Genomic DNA, 6,055 nt, shown 5'->3' on the forward strand with positions numbered 1-6,055 from the left:
AGCCTTCTTCTGACTTCCTGACCCCAGGCTCTCCACCCACAGTTCAGTTAACTCAAGTGCTCCCACTGCTCTGAGCAGGATTCATAAGAATGCCCATTATCAGTCTTGTACATCCTTGACCTTCTCCCAGGATCTTACATTTTATTCCTCTCTCACATCTGAATTAGCCACACCAGTCTTTTGCACAGACCACAGCTATTTCCACTTCAGTATGTTGAATCCTTCTTTGGAAACCCCAAGTCTTCTCTCTATGCCTCAGATCCCCGCTTCCCCTTCACTTCCTGCCTGAGCTCCCCCATGAAATGGACATTGATTTATCCCTCGCCCACCTCCCCCTTCTTAGATCTGCATGGCACCTGGGAAGAATGCCCTTCCGGCTTCTGTGGGACCTTGGGGTATTTCCTTATTTCCAACTCAGTTTTCCCATCTGGAGTGCAATCTTCTGAAGATCAGAAGCGCCCCCTCCTCTTCCTCCTCCTTTTAAATTTAATTTAATTTTTTGGTACTGGGGATTGAACTCAGAGGCACTTTACCGGTGAGCCACATACCCAGCCCTTTTTGAGTTTTATTTTGAGACAGGCTCTCACTACATTGCTTAGGGCCTTGCTAAGTTGCTAAGGCTGGATTTGAACTTGTGATCCTCCTGCATCAACCTCCTGAGTGGCTGGGATTATAGGTGTGTGTCACTGCACCTGACCCTTCTTTTTTTAAAATCAACATTATTGATTTATTGATGTATAACTTGTTCAATAAAAGGCACCTGCTTCAAGTGTTCAATTGGGTAATTTTTGGCAAATGTATATGCCATGTAACCACTACCACAATGAAGATGCAGAACATTTCTGTCACCTCACAAGTCCTCCAGTACTCCTTGACAGTTGATCCCTCCATCCCCAAACCAGGTTACCACTCACTGGATTTCTATTACTTTAGATCAGTTTTGCCTGATCCTGAGCTCCTCCTGCACCCAACCACAAAGCATAGTCCTTTGTGTCAGGCTCATTTTGCTCTGCACAGTGTTTTAGAGATTCTTCCATAATATATCAACAGTGGATTATTTTTTGTTGCTGAGTAGTATTCCATCGTTTAGATACAACACAACTCTATCCAGTCACCTGCTGAGGGACTTTGGGATTGTTACTCACTTTTGGCTACTGTGAATGAAGGGCTAAGAATGTTCTATGTTTTTATCTAAGTCCTATAAGATATATGTATTGTATTTTCTTCTAGGTTTACCTTTTATTTTTACTGATGACCTTGAAAATGAGAAATTTTATTTTGGTGAAATCCAATTTATTAAATTTTAATTCCTTTTTTGTGTCCTATGAAACTCTTAACTGCCCCAAAGTTGTGCATATCTTCTCTTAAGTTTTCCTCTAGAAGTTTTATAGTCTTGGTTTTTACATTTAGCCCAGCATATGATTTATCTTGTTGAATGTTCCATGTGCACTTGGGAAAAAATGTGTATATTTTACCTAATGAGTGAATGTCATTTAGGTCAGGTTGGTTGACAGTGATGTTCAAGTCATATCCTTTTTCATTGATTTTCTGTCTACTTGTCCTATGAATTATTGAGAAGAGTGTTGAAAACTCCAACTATAATTTAAATTTGTCTGTTTCTCCTTTCCTTGCTGTCAATTTTTGCTTCATGTATTTTAAACTCTGTTATTGGGAGAATACCCATTTAGGTTTGTTGTATCATTTTGACTTGTTAAACTGACCTCTTTATTGTTATGAAATGTCTCCCTTTATCTCTGGTGATGTTCCTTGTCTTAACTCTTTAGGTCCCCAGGTTTTAGTTCTGTGACTATTTCAATGAGATTGACACATATGCATTAAAATAGGTTGGAAATCATAATCTAGAGCTCATGTACCCTTTATATATATTTTCATATATACATATAAAAATGTAAGCAATTCTCAAAAACTCTAAACATTCACCTCTTTTCTCAAATAGAACTCTAAAAACAATATTTATTTTGAAGTGATCGCAAATGGTATATTTGTCATTCAATTTAAGTTTTTATAGGAATTCTACACATAGTATGACAGGACATAATGGGTTAAAGTATATTGGCTGCGATGAACACAGCTCTTCCAGCTACAGAGTTTGCATAGTGTGTCATTTCCCCACACTTTTACTTTTTTCTTTTAAATTATGTATGTTTTTTTATGCATAAGGGGAATTTCTTGAAGAATATAGCTGGTTCTTTTTCATCCAGACTGACAATTTCTGCATTATAATTTTTATATTTTTCCATTTAGATGTAACATAGTTATTGAAATGGTTGGTCTAAGTCTATCATCTTGATATTTGTCTCTTTCATTTAAAATTTTTTCTCTGTCTCCTGCCTTTTCTTGAATTAATTGAGTATTTTGGATTCTATTTATTATATTATTTTTCATTTTATTATTATTATACTTATTTAAAATTTATTATATCAGTAGACTTTGTCTTTTTCTGTGTGTGAATGTAGTTGTCCTAAGGATTGCAATATGTGTTTTTAACTGTCAAAGTCTGCCTTCAAAAATGTACTACCTCACATAAAAGGAAGACCCTTGAAACAGTATACTTCCATTTCCCCTACCATACTGTACACTATTATTATTATTCATTTCATTTCTTAATATATTATAAACTCTATGCTACATTTTTGTTATTTTTGCTTTGGAGAATTATCTTTCTAAAAAATTTAACCGGAAAAAATATTTTATATTTACTCACATATTATTTCCTGTGTTCTTCATTGTGTTGAAGAGACTGAGTTTTTATTTGGAATCAATTTCTTCAGTCAGAAAACATTCATCAGTCATTTGTTAAATGCAGTGCTGGTCTGTTGGCAATGAATTCTCTCAGAATTTTGGTATTCATTCTTGAAGGATATTTTCTCTGGTTACAGAAACTATATCAACACTTTTCTCTTTCAGAATTAAAAAAAAATCATTCCATTGTCTTCTCACTTGCATTATTTATGATATAAAGTAAGCAGTAATTCTCATATTTCTCATGTCTCTAATACGTCTTCCATACCTGCTGCTTTGAAGATTTCTTCTTTATGATTAGTTTCTAGCAATTCAGTTATGTTGCATGTTGGTGTGGTTTTCATCATATTATCCTGCTTGATATATATTGAGGTAGAATCTGTGAGTATACAGTTTTCATCAAATTTGTAAAATTGGTGAAATTTGTAAAATTTTCACCCATTGTTTTTCAAATATTTTTTATCTTTCTCTACTTCTAGGACTTCAATTACTGCTATTCTTTTACAAGTTACTTAGGCTCTTTTCATTTTTTTCAGCTTGTTTTTTCCCCCTTTGTAATGTCAGATTGCATAGTTTTTATTGCCTTGTCTTTAAATTCACTAATCATTTTTTCTGCAGTGTTTAAAAGGATCTTAATCCTATCCAGTTAATTTTTTTATTATAGATATTATAATTTGAACCCTAGAAGTTCTATTTTGATTTAAAACAATTATATCCCATTTCTCTTCTCATTTGGTTTATGTTTTCTTTTAACTCTTTGGAAATATTATAACTGTTTTTAATTCCTTGTTTGTTAATTCAAACATCTCTGTCATTTCTAGACTATTTCCAAAAATAGATTTTTCTTGGTTAGGGCTCAGATTTTCCTAGTTCTTTTCATGTCTAATAATTTTTAATTGAATGCAGAACACTGTTATTAATTGGATATGCTGTGTTCCTTTAGAGAGTGTTGAGTTTTGTTCTGACATTACTATTATTGAGTGAACACCCATTTAGATTTGTTATTAGTTCTAGTTTAGCACTACTTTTTTTTTTTTGGTTTCATATGAAGTTCTGTTCAGAAAACTTTATTCTCAAGTGAACAAAGCATATGCCTCCCGTCTAAATGTCAGTTAACAATTTCTGTTGTGCCCTATCTCCAGTCATTTTAAATTTCAGATGATGTTTCAATTTCAGCTATGATATGTGCATTATTTAGCTTATATTGATACAGTTAACATTATTTTACTAAATAAGAGAAATTAAGAAAATGTTTAACTTTACACATTAAGTGGCTCAAAAGCTTTGCTTTAAAAAGGTCCGTTAATATATAATAACAAGGGCTGAAATTCACTTTCATAAAAAATAATTATCCCTTAAAGAAAAAAAAAATTATTGGGCTTACAGAGGAAAATCAACTTGAATATAAAGTTGGGTGGCTTTTAAAGTATTAGTTCTGTGAATCAACTTTCAACTGTTTCAACATTTTTTACATGTAAATATCTGCATATGAAGAGTTCACTAGCTGAAAAACAAAAACAAGTCTTTATTGTCTAGAAATATATATATAAAAATCCCCATGAAAGGCGCTATTCTCTCATCTCCCCATCTTCCTCCTCTTCCTCAACACCTCTGATATAAAGGACATTATTACACCTTATTAAAACTTCACCCGGATGGCCAGACCATGCTCCATCTACGTGTTCTCCTGTATTTGCAAGCGGCATGTTCACATCGCCATCTACAGATCCCAGGGGCCCTTGTATTCCATTCCCCACTTAAGTTTCACCACCACTGGCTTCCCTGTTCATCCACTGAGGAAATGTCTGGGATTGAGGGGTAAACTCGTCGCGAAGACGGGCGAATGCTGCTGGCTACTCGCCCCCGACCCTCGAGACTGGAGCAGCTACCCGAGGGCCCGAACCGCTGCGCCTCAGGAGAAAAAAAAAAAAAAAAAAAAAAAAAAAAAGTTTAGCGCTACTTCTGAGGCTTGAGTTTTCTAGGGTCTCTACTGGATTCCCTGGGTAAGGTTCTTCATTATGGTTGGTTGGAACTTGATGCTTCCCATCCAGCTGTTAGCCCCCATAGTTCTTCATCTTGCAGCTTTCTGGTAGTTATTTCCTCCCCCCTCTGGTGCTTGTTTTCTGTGTAGTCTTATGGAGTCATAGCCTCCAAATATGCAGGTCATGTTTACAAAAAGACTCAAGGTCACCTAATGAAGATAACTGAAGGGTTTTCTCCTTGGAGCAACCTCTTTGCTTCTCAAGTTCCAGCTACCTCAAACTCCCTTTACTTTGATCCCCGTTTCTTCACCTCAGGAGGCTCCTGTCCTCTGTTTGGGTTCCTCATCCCTATTCTGGGGTCTGGTAAAAGGCTCTAGGCAGAACACCAGGGACTCACCTCAATTGTTTCCCTTCTCTTTGGCACCAACAAGTCTGCAGTGCCTACTGTCCAAGATCTGAAAATAATTATTCTGTACACTTATCCCAGTATTATAAAAGTTTTCAATGAAAGGGTTGGTTGGTACCAGTATTCCCAGTTGACCTAGAAATTAAGTTCTAAGTATCAGTTTAATTTTATTTTGTTTCATTTATTTAAAAAATATTTTTAGTTGTAGATGAACACAATACCTTTATTTTATTTATTTTTTTTTGTGCAGTGCTGAGGATTGAACCCAGTGCCTCACACATGCTAGGCAAGTGCTCTACCACTGAGTCACAACCCCAACCCCTAAGTACCATTTTTTTAAAAATTTATTTTTATTGTAAACAAATGGGATACATGTTGTTTTTGTTTGTACATGGAGTAACAGCATACCATTTGCATATTCATACATTTACATAGAGTAATGATGTTTGATTCATTCCATTATTTTTTTCCTCCCCCCACCCCTCCCACCTCTCTTTTCCCTCTATACAGTACCTCCTTCCTCCATTCTTGCCCCCCTCCTACCCCCTATTATGTGTCATCATCCACTTATCAGTGAGATCATTCGTCTTTTGGATTTTTGAGATTGGCTTATCTCACTTAACATGATATTCTCCAATTTCATCCATTTGCCTGCAAATGCCATAATTTTATTATTCTTTATAGCTGAGTAATATTCCATTGTATATATACACCACAGTTTCTTTATCCATTCATCAATTGAAGGGCATCTAGGTTGGTTCCATAGTCTGGCTATTGTGAATTGAGCAGCTATGAACATTGATGTGGCTGTATCTCTGTAGTATGCTGATTTTAAGTCCTTTGGGTATAGGCCAAGGAGTGGGATAGCTGGGTCAAATGGTAGGTCCATTCCAAGTTTTGTAAG

At 35.5% G+C, this 6,055-nt stretch overlaps 1 pseudogene; it reads right to left on the minus strand.

Annotated features, from left to right (window-relative positions):
* Positions 1 to 4,331: 4,331 nt before the first annotated feature.
* On the minus strand, positions 4,332 to 4,930 carry LOC124966052 (small nuclear ribonucleoprotein F-like; annotated as a pseudogene).
* Positions 4,931 to 6,055: the final 1,125 nt, after the last annotated feature.

The sequence above is a fragment of the Sciurus carolinensis genome, chromosome 16, assembly GCF_902686445.1.
Source record: "Sciurus carolinensis chromosome 16, mSciCar1.2, whole genome shotgun sequence".
NCBI classification, from domain to species: domain Eukaryota; kingdom Metazoa; phylum Chordata; class Mammalia; order Rodentia; family Sciuridae; genus Sciurus; species Sciurus carolinensis.